Source organism: Hemitrygon akajei, chromosome 32 (genome assembly GCF_048418815.1).
Source record: "Hemitrygon akajei chromosome 32, sHemAka1.3, whole genome shotgun sequence".
NCBI lineage: Eukaryota > Metazoa > Chordata > Chondrichthyes > Myliobatiformes > Dasyatidae > Hemitrygon > Hemitrygon akajei.
Window position 1 is genome coordinate 31,644,588 of NC_133155.1, and position 13,241 is coordinate 31,657,828.

Here is a 13,241-nt window from a genome sequence, read left to right on the forward strand (position 1 = left end):
CTGTCTCTCACACACTGATCCACTCTCTCTCTCACACACCGATCCACTCTCTCTCTCACACACCGATCCACTCTCTCTCTCACACACCGACCCACTCTCTCTCTCACACACCGATCCACTCTCTCTCACACACCGATCCACTCTCTCTCTCACACACTGACCCACTCACTCTCTCACACACTGACCCACTCTCTCTCACACACACCGACCCACTCACTCTCTCACACACCGATCCACTCACTCTCTCATACACACTCACTGACCCACTCTCTCTCTCACTCACCGACCCACTCACTCTCTCATACACACTCACTGACCCACTCACTCTCTCACACACCGACCCACTCACTCTCTCTCACACACCGACCCACTCACTCTCTCATACACCGACCCACTCACTCACACACACACTGACCCACTCTCTCTCTCACACACCGACCCACTCTCTCTCTCACACACCGATCCACTCTCTCTCACACACCGATCCACTCTCTCTCTCACACACTGACCCACTCACTCTCTCACACACTGACCCACTCACTCTCTCATACACCGACCCACTCACTCACACACACACTGACCCACTCTCTCTCTCACACACCGACCCACTCTCTCTCTCACACACCGATCCACTCTCTCTCACACACCGATCCACTCTCTCTCTCACACACTGACCCACTCACTCTCTCACACACTGACCCACTCACTCTCTCACACACTGACCCACTCTCTCTCACACACACCGACCCACTCACTCTCTCACACACCGATCCACTCACTCTCTCATACACACTCACTGACCCACTCTCTCTCTCACACACTGATCCACTCACTCTCTCATACACACTCACTGACCCACTCTCTCTCTCACACACTGACCCACTCTCTCTCACACACACCGACCCACTCACTCTCTCTCACACACCGACCCACTCACTCTCTCACACACTGACCCACTCACTCTCTCACACACCGATCCACTCACTCTCTCATACACACTCACTGACCCACTCACTCTCTCACACACTGACCCACTCTCTCTCACACACACCGACCCACTCACTCTCTCACACACCGACCCACTCTCTCTCTCACACACCGACCCACTCTCTCTCTCACACACTGACCCACTCTCTCTCTCACACACCGACCCACTCTCTCACACACACCGACCCACTCTCTCTCACACACACCGACCCACTCTCTCTCTCACACACCGACCCACTCTCTCTCACACACACCGACCCACTCTCTCACACACACCGACCCACTCACTCTCTCTCACACACCGACCCACTCACTCTCTCACACACCGACCCACTCTCTCTCTCACACACCGACCCACTCACTCTCTCACACACTGACCCACTCACTCTCTCACACACCGACCCACTCACTCTCTCACACACCGACCCACTCACTCTCTCTCACACACCGACCCACTCACTCTCTCACACACACCGACCCACTCTCTCTCTCACACACCGATCCACTCTCTCTCTCTCACACACCGACCCACTCTCTCTCACACACCGACCCACTCTCTCTCTCTCACACACCGACCCACTCACTCTCTCTCACACACCGACCCACTCACTCTCTCTCACACACCGACCCACTCACTCTCTCTCACACACCGACCCACTCACTCTCTCACACACACCGACCCACTCTCTCTCTCACACACCGACCCACTCTCTCTCTCTCACACACCGACCCACTCACTCTCTCTCACACACCGACCCACTCACTCTCTCTCACACACCGACCCACTCTCTCTCTCTCACACACCGACCCACTCACTCTCTCTCACACACCGACCCACTCACTCTCTCACACACACCGACCCACTCTCTCTCTCACACACCGACCCACTCACTCTCTCTCACACACCGACCCACTCTCTCTCTCACACACACCGACCCACTCTCTCTCACACACACCGACCCACTCACTCTCTCTCACACACCGACCCACTCTCTCTCTCTCACACACCGACCCACTCACTCTCTCACACACCGACCCACTCACTCTCTCACACACACCGACCCACTCACTCTCTCACACACACTGACCCACTCTCTCTCTCACACACCGACCCACTCTCTCTCTCTCACACACCGACCCACTCACTCTCTCTCACACACCGACCCACTCACTCTCTCACACACACCGACCCACTCTCTCTCTCACACACCGATCCACTCTCTCTCTCTCACACACCGACCCACTCTCTCTCACACACCGACCCACTCTCTCTCTCTCACACACCGACCCACTCACTCTCTCACACACTGACCCACTCACTCTCTCATACACACTCACTGACCCACTCACTCTCTCACACACTGACCCACTCTCTCTCACACACACCGACCCACTCACTCTCTCACACACCGACCCACTCTCTCTCTCACACACCGACCCACTCTCTCTCTCACACACTGACCCACTCTCTCTCACACACACCGACCCACTCTCTCACACACACCGACCCACTCTCTCTCACACACACCGACCCACTCTCTCACACACACACCGATCCACTCACTCTCACACACACCGACCCACTCTCTCTCACACACACCGACCCACTCTCTCACACACACACCGATCCACTCACTCTCACACACACCGACCCACTCTCTCACACACACTGATCCACTCACTCTCTCACACACACTGATCCACTCACTCTCACACACCGATCCACTCTCTCTCACACACCGATCCACTCTCTCTCTCACACACCGATCCACTCTCTCTCACACACTGACCCACTCACTCTCTCACACACCGATCCACTCTCTCTCACACACCGATCCACTCTCTCTCACACACCGATCCACTCTCTCTCTCACACACCGATCCACTCTCTCTCTCTCACACACCGACCCACTCTCTCTCTCTCACACACCGATCCACTCTCTCTCTCACACACCGATCCACTCTCTCTCACACACTGACCCACTCTCTCTCTCACACACCGATCCACTCTCTCTCTCACACACCGACCCACTCTCTCTCTCACACACCGATCCACTCACTCTCACACACACCGACCCACTCTCTCTCTCACACACCGACCCACTCTCTCTCTCACACACCGACCCACTCTCTCTCTCACACACCGACCCACTCTCTCTCTCACACACCGATCCACTCTCTCTCTCACACACTGACCCACTCTCTCTCTCACACACTGACCCACTCTCTCTCTCACACACCGACCCACTCTCTCTCTCACACACCGATCCACTGTCTCTCACACACCGATCCACTCTCTCTCTCACACACCGATCCACTCTCTCTCTCACACACCGATCCACTCTCTCTCTCACACACTGACCCACTCTCTCTCTCACACACCGATCCACTCTCTCTCTCACACACCGACCCACTCTCTCTCTCACACACCGACCCTCTCACTCTCTCACACTCGCCAACCCACTCTCTCTCTCACACACCGATCCACTCTCTCTCACACACACCGACCCACTCACTCTCTCACACACCGACCCACTCACTCTCTCACACACACCGACCCACTCTCTCACACACCGACCCTCTCTCTCTCACACACCGACCCACTCTCTCACACACACCGACCCACTCTCTCTCTCACACCGACCCACTCTCTCACACACCGACCCTCTCTCTCTCACACACCGACCCACTCTCTCACACACACCGACCCACTCTCTCTCTCTCACACCGACACTCTCTCTCACACACCGACCCACTCACTCTCTCACACTCGCCAACCCACTCTCTCTCTCACACACTGACCCACTCTCTCTCTCACACACCGACCCACTCTCTCTCTCACACACCGATCCACTCTCTCTCTCACACACCGACCCACTCACTCTCTCACACACACCGACCCACTCTCTCTCTCACACACCGACCCACTCTCACTCTCACACACACACCGACCCACTCTCTCTCACACACACCGACCCACTCTCTCTCTCTCACACACCGACCCACTCTCTCTCTCACACACCGACCCACTCTCTCTCACACACACCGACCCTCTCTCTCTCAAACACTGACAAACTCTCTCACACTCGCCAACCCACTCTCTCTCTCACACACTGACCCACTCTCTCTCTCACACACACCGACCCACTCACTCTCTCACACACCGATCCACTCTCTCACACACACCGACCCACTCTCACTCTCACACACACCGACCCACTCTCTCTCTCACACACACCGACCCACTCACTCTCACACACACCGACCCACTCTCACTCTCACACACCGATCCACTCTCTCTCACACACCGACCCACTCACTCTCTCACACACCGATCCACTCTCTCTCACACACCGACCCACTCTCTCTCTCACACACCGACCCACTCACTCTCTCACACACCGACCCACTCTCTCTCTCACACACCGACCCACTCACTCTCTCACACACCGATCCACTCACTCTCACACACACCGACCCACTCTCACTCTCACACTCACACCGACCCACTCTCTCTCTCACACACCGACCCACTCACTCTCTCACACACCGACCCACTCACTCTCTCACACACTGATCCACTCACTCTCTCTCACACACACCGATCCACTCTCTCTCTCACACACCGACCCACTCACTCTCTCACACACCGACCCACTCACTCTCTCACACACTGATCCACTCACTCTCTCTCTCACACACTGATCCACTCTCTCTCTCACACACCGACCCACTCTCTCTCTCACACACCGACCCACTCACTCTCTCACACACCGACCCACTCACTCTCTCACACACTGATCCACTCACTCTCTCTCACACACACCGATCCACTCTCTCTCTCACACACCGACCCACTCACTCTCTCACACACCGACCCACTCACTCTCTCACACACTGATCCACTCACTCTCTCTCTCACACACTGATCCACTCTCTCTCTCACACACCGACCCACTCACTCTCACACACACCGACCCACTCACTCTCACACACACCGACCCACTCACTCTCTCACACCGACCCACTCACTCTCACACACACCGACCCACTCTCTCTCTCACACACCGACCCACTCACTCTCTCTCACACACCGACCCACTCTCTCACACACACCGACCCACTCACTCTCTCACACACCGACCCACTCACTCTCACACACACCGACCCACTCACTCTCTCACACCGACCCACTCACTCTCACACACACCGACCCACTCTCTCTCTCTCACACACTGACCCACTCTCTCTCTCACACACCGACCCACTCTCTCACACACACTGATCCACTCACTCTCTCACACACACTGATCCACTCACTCTCACACACCGATCCACTCTCTCTCACACACCGATCCACTCTCTCTCTCACACACCGATCCACTCTCTCTCACACACTGACCCACTCACTCTCTCACACACCGATCCACTCTCTCTCACACACCGATCCACTCTCTCTCACACACCGATCCACTCTCTCTCTCACACACCGATCCACTCTCTCTCTCTCACACACCGACCCACTCTCTCTCTCTCACACACCGATCCACTCTCTCTCTCACACACCGATCCACTCTCTCTCACACACTGACCCACTCTCTCTCTCACACACCGATCCACTCTCTCTCTCACACACCGACCCACTCTCTCTCTCACACACCGATCCACTCACTCTCACACACACCGACCCACTCTCTCTCTCACACACCGACCCACTCTCTCTCTCACACACCGACCCACTCTCTCTCTCACACACCGACCCACTCTCTCTCTCACACACCGATCCACTCTCTCTCTCACACACTGACCCACTCTCTCTCTCACACACTGACCCACTCTCTCTCTCACACACCGACCCACTCTCTCTCTCACACACCGATCCACTGTCTCTCACACACCGATCCACTCTCTCTCTCACACACCGATCCACTCTCTCTCTCACACACCGATCCACTCTCTCTCTCACACACTGACCCACTCTCTCTCTCACACACCGATCCACTCTCTCTCTCACACACCGACCCACTCTCTCTCTCACACACCGACCCTCTCACTCTCTCACACTCGCCAACCCACTCTCTCTCTCACACACCGATCCACTCTCTCTCACACACACCGACCCACTCACTCTCTCACACACCGACCCACTCTCTCTCTCACACACCGACCCACTCACTCTCTCACACTCGCCAACCCACTCTCTCTCTCACACACTGACCCACTCTCTCTCTCACACACCGACCCACTCTCTCTCTCACACACCGATCCACTCTCTCTCTCACACACCGACCCACTCACTCTCTCTCACACCGACCCACTCTCTCTCTCACACACCGACCCACTCTCACTCTCACACACACACCGACCCACTCTCTCTCACACACACCGACCCACTCTCTCTCTCTCACACACCGACCCACTCTCTCTCTCACACACCGACCCACTCTCTCTCACACACACCGACCCTCTCTCTCTCAAACACTGACAAACTCTCTCACACTCGCCAACCCACTCTCTCTCTCACACACTGACCCACTCTCTCTCTCACACACACCGACCCACTCACTCTCTCACACACCGATCCACTCTCTCACACACACCGACCCACTCTCACTCTCACACACACCGACCCACTCTCTCTCTCACACACACCGACCCACTCACTCTCACACACACCGACCCACTCTCACTCTCACACACCGATCCACTCTCTCTCACACACCGACCCACTCACTCTCTCACACACCGATCCACTCTCTCTCACACACCGACCCACTCTCTCTCTCACACACCGACCCACTCACTCTCTCACACACCGACCCACTCTCTCTCTCACACACCGACCCACTCACTCTCTCACACACCGACCCACTCTCTCTCTCACACACCGACCCACTCACTCTCTCACACACCGATCCACTCTCTCTCTCACACACCGACCCACTCACTCTCTCACACACCGACCCACTCTCTCTCTCACACACCGACCCACTCACTCTCTCACACACCGATCCACTCTCTCTCACACACCGACCCACTCTCTCTCACACACACCGACCCACTCACTCTCTCACACACCGATCCACTCACTCTCACACACACCGACCCACTCTCACTCTCACACTCACACCGACCCACTCTCTCTCTCACACACCGACCCACTCACTCTCACACACACCGACCCACTCACTCTCACACACACCGACCCACTCTCTCTCTCACACACCGACCCACTCACTCTCACACACACCGACCCACTCACTCTCACACACACCGACCCACTCACTCTCTCACACCGACCCACTCACTCTCACACACACCGACCCACTCTCTCTCTCACACACCGACCCACTCACTCTCTCTCACACACCGACCCACTCTCTCACACACACCGACCCACTCACTCTCTCACACACCGACCCACTCACTCTCACACACACCGACCCACTCACTCTCTCACACCGACCCACTCACTCTCACACACACCGACCCACTCTCTCTCTCTCACACACTGACCCACTCTCTCTCTCACACACCGACCCACTCACTCTCACACACACCGATCCACTCACTCTCACACACACCGACACACTCACTCTCTCTCTCAAACACTGACAAACTCTCTCACACTCGCCAACCCACTCTCTCTCACACACCGATCCACTCTCTCTCACACACTGACCCACTCACTCTCTCTCTCAAACACTGACAAACTCTCTCACACTCGCCAACCCACTCTCTCTCACACACACCGATTCACTCACTCACCGACAAACTCTCTCTCTCACACACTGACCCACTCTCTCACACACACTGACCCACTCACTCTCTCACACACCGACCCACTCTCTCTCTCACACACCGACCCACTCTCTCACACACACTCACTGACCCACTCTCTCACACACACTCACTGACCCACTCTCTCTCACACACCGACCCACTCTCTCTCTCACACACCGACCCACTCTCTCTCTCACACACCGACCCACTCTCTCTCTCTCTCACACACCGACCCACTCTCTCTCTCTCACACCGACCCACTCTCTCACACACTGATCCACTCACTCACACACCGACCCACTCTCTCTCTCTCTCACACACCGACCCACTCTCTCTCTCTCACACACACCGACCCACTCTCTCTCTCACACACCGACCCACTCTCTCACACACTGATCCACTCACTCACACACCGACCCACTCTCTCACACACACTCACTGACCCACTCTCTCTCACACACCGACCCACTCTCTCTCACACACACCGATCCACTCTCTCTCACACACCGACCCACTCTCTCTCTCACACACCGATCCACTCTCTCTCTCACACACCGACCCACTCTCTCTCTCACACACCGACCCACTCTCTCTCACACACCGACCCACTCTCTCTCACACACACCGACCCACTCTCTCTCTCACACACCGACCCACTCTCTCTCTCACACACCGACCCACTCTCTCTCACACACCGACCCACTCTCTCTCTCACACACCGATCCACACTCTCTCTCACACACCGACCCACTCTCTCACACATACACCGACCCACTCTCTCTCTCACACACCGATCCACTCTCTCTCACACACACCGACCCACTCTCTCTCACATACACCGACCCACTCTCTCTCTCACACACACCGACCCACTCTCTCTCTCACACACCGACCCACTCTCTCTCTCTCACACACCGACCCTCTCACTCTCACACACACCGACCCACTCTCTCTCTCACACACACTGATCCACTCACTCTCTCACACACACCGACCCACTCTCTCTCTCACACACCGACCCACTCTCTCTCTCACACACCGACCCACTCACTCTCTCACACACTGACCCACTCTCTCTCACACACACCGACCCACTCTCTCTCTCACACACTGACCCTCTCTCTCTCTCACACACCGACCCACTCTCTCTCTCACACACTGACCCTCTCTCTCTCACACACACCGACCCACTCTCTCTCTCACACACTGACCCTCTCTCTCTCTCACACACCGACCCACTCACTCTCTCACACCGACCCACTCTCTCTCTCTCTCACACCGACCCACTCTCTCTCTCTCTCACACCGACCCACACTCTCTCACACACACCGACCCACTCTCTCTCACACACACCGACCCACTCTCTCTCTCACACACCGATCCACTCTCTCTCACACACACCGACCCACTCACTCTCTCACACACCGACCCACTCACTCTCTCACACACACCGACCCACTCTCTCTCTCACACACCGATCCACTCTCTCTCTCTCACACACCGACCCACTCACTCTCTCACACACCGATCCACTCACTCTCTCACACACCGACCCACTCACTCTCTCACACACCGATCCACTCTCTCTCTCTCACACACCGACCCACTCACTCTCTCACACACCGATCCACTCTCTCTCTCTCACACACCGATCCACTCACTCTCTCACACACCGACCCACTCACTCTCTCACACACCGATCCACTCACTCTCTCACACACCGACCCACTCACTCTCTCACACACCGATCCACTCTCTCTCTCTCACACACCGACCCACTCACTCTCTCACACACACCGACCCACTCTCTCTCTCACACACCGACCCACTCACTCTCTCACACACCGACCCACTCTCTCACACACCGACCCACTCACTCTCTCACACACACCGACCCACTCTCTCTCACACACACCGACCCACTCACTCTCTCACACACACCGACCCACTCTCTCTCTCACACACCGACCCACTCACTCTCTCACACACCGACCCACTCTCTCACACACCGACCCACTCTCTCACACACCGATCCACACTCTCTCTCACACACCGACCCACTCTCACACACACCGACCCACTCTCTCACACACACCGACCCACTCTCACACACACCGACCCACTCTCTCACACACCGATCCACTCTCTCACACACCGATCCACACTCTCTCTCATACACCGACCCACTCACTCTCTCACACACCGACCCACTCACTCTCTCACACACCGACCCACTCACTCTCACACACACCGACCCACTCACTCTCTCACACACCGACCCACTCTCTCTCACACACACCAACCCACTCTCTCTCTCACACACCGACCCACTCACTCTCTCACACACCGACCCACTCTCTCACACACACACCGATCCACTCTCTCTCTCACACACCGACCCACTCACTCTCACACACACCAACCCACTCTCTCTCTCACACACCGACCCACTCACTCTCTCACACACCGACCCACTCTCTCTCTCACACACCGACCCACTCACTCTCTCACACACCGACCCACTCTCTCTCACACACACCGACCCACTCTCTCACACACACACCGATCCACTCTCTCTCTCACACACCGACCCACTCACTCTCACACACACCAACCCACTCTCTCTCTCACACACCGACCCACTCACTCTCTCACACACCGACCCACTCTCTCTCTCACACACCGACCCACTCACTCTCACACACACCAACCCACTCTCTCACACACACACCGATCCACTCTCTCTCTCACACACCGACCCACTCACTCTCACACACACCAACCCACTCTCTCTCTCACACACCGACCCACTCTCTCTCTCACACACCGACCCACTCACTCTCTCACACACCGACCCACTCACTCTCTCACACACCGACCCACTCTCTCTCACACACACCGATCCACTCTCTCTCACACACCGACCCACTCACTCTCTCACAGACCCACTCACTCTCTCACACACCGATCCACTCTCTCTCACACACACCGATCCACTCTCTCACACTCACACACCGACCCACTCTCTCTCACACACACCGATCCACTCTCTCACACACACCGACCCATTCTCTCTCTCACACACACCGATCCACTCACTCTCTCACACACCGATCCACTCTCTCTCTCTCACACACCGATCCACTCTCTCTCACACACACTGATCCACACTCTCTCACACACACTGATCCACTCACTCTCTCACACCGACCCACTCACTCTCACACACACCGATCCACTCTCTCTCTCACACACCGATCCACTCTCTCACACACACCGACCCACTCACTCTCACACACACCGATCCACACTCTCTCACACACACTGATCCACTCTCTCTCACACACACCGACCCACTCTCTCTCACACACACCGATCCACTCACTCTCACACACCGACCCACTCCCTCTCACACACACCGATCCACACTCTCTCACACACACCGACCCACTCTCTCTCTCACACACCGACCCACTCTCTCTCTCACACACCGACCCACTCTCTCTCTCACACACCGACCCACTCACTCTCTCACACACACCGATTCACTCACTCTCTCACACCGACCCACTCACTCACACACACCGATCCACTCTCTCTCTCACACACCGACCCACTCTCTCTCTCACACACCGACCCACTCTCTCACACACACACCGATCCACACTCTCTCACACACACTGATCCACTCACTCTCTCACACCGACCCACTCACTCTCACACACACCGATCCACTCTCTCTCTCACACACCGATCCACACTCTCTCACACACACCGATCCACACTCTCTCACACACACTGATCCACTCACTCTCTCACACCGACCCACTCACTCTCACACACACCGATCCACTCTCTCTCTCACACACCGATCCACTCTCTCACACACACCGACCCACTCACTCTCACACACACCGATCCACACTCTCTCACACACACTGATCCACTCTCTCTCACACACACACCGACCCACTCACTCTCTCACACACACACCGACCCACTCACTCTCACACACACCGATCCACTCTCTCTCACACACCGACCCACTCTCTCTCACACACACCGATCCACTCACTCTCACACACCGACCCACTCCCTCTCACACACACCGATCCACACTCTCTCACACACACCGACCCACTCTCTCTCTCACACACACCGATTCACTCACTCTCTCACACCGACCCACTCACTCACACACACCGATCCACTCTCTCTCTCACACACCGACCCACTCTCTCTCTCACACACCGACCCACTCTCTCACACACACACCGATCCACACTCTCTCACACACACTGATCCACTCACTCTCTCACACCGACCCACTCACTCTCACACACACCGATCCACTCTCTCTCTCACACACCGACCCACTCTCTCTCTCACACACCGACCCACTCTCTCTCTCACACACACCGACCCACTCTCTCTCACACACACCGATCCACTCACTCTCTCATACACACTCACCGACCCACTCTCTCACACACACCGACCCACTCTCTCACACACACACCGATCCACACTCTCTCACACCGACCCACTCACTCTCACACCGACCCACTCACTCTCACACCGACCCACTCACTCTCACACATACACTGACCCACTCTCACACACACACCGATCCACACTCTCTCACACCGACCCACTCACTCTCACACTGATCCACTCACTCTCACACCGACCCACTCACTCTCACACATACACTGACCCACTCTCTCACACACACCGATCCACTCTCTCTCTCACACACACTGACCCTCTCTCTCACACACACCGACCCACTCTCTCACACACACCGATCCACTCACTCTCTCACACACACCGATCCACTCACTCTCTCACACCGACCCACTCTCTCACACACACACTGACCCTCTCTCACACACACACCGATCCACTCACTCTCTCACACACACCGACCCACTCACTCTCTCACTCACCAACCCACTCCCCCTCTCTCTCACACCCCAGTCTCACACACATCGACTCACTCTCCCTCTCACACTCACTGACCCACTCTCTCTCTCAGACGCATACCCCACTCTCACACACACCAACCCCCACTCTGACACCACCAATCTACTTTCTCTCACACACACAACCCACTTTCTCTCTCTCCCACCTCACTCTCTCACACACATCGACCCACTCTCCCTCTCACACACACCCCACACTCTGACACACCAATCCACTTTCTCTCCCTCTCACACACGCCACTCTCTCACACAGACCCCACTCTCTCTCCCTCTCTCATAGACCTCACACTCTCCCTCAGACCCCTATCGCAACACAAAATGCCCACTCTGACACCACCCTCAATGTTTCCATGAACTCTTTCTCACTTCACCACACAGTCCTCACTTCTTCTCTCCTTTATTACTTCATTTCACAGATCCCATATTCACTCTCTCAAACCACACTCTCTCTCACACAAAGACCTTACACTTCTCCCTCACACAATA

General features: G+C 56.1%; 1 protein-coding gene across 4 annotated transcripts in view; it reads right to left on the reverse strand.

Moving 5' to 3' along the window:
* The window catches only part of map7d1a (MAP7 domain containing 1a), a 308,464-nt gene that overhangs the window by 25,954 nt on the left and 269,269 nt on the right, over window positions 1-13,241 (reverse strand). The gene's annotated exons all lie outside the window — the stretch shown is intronic.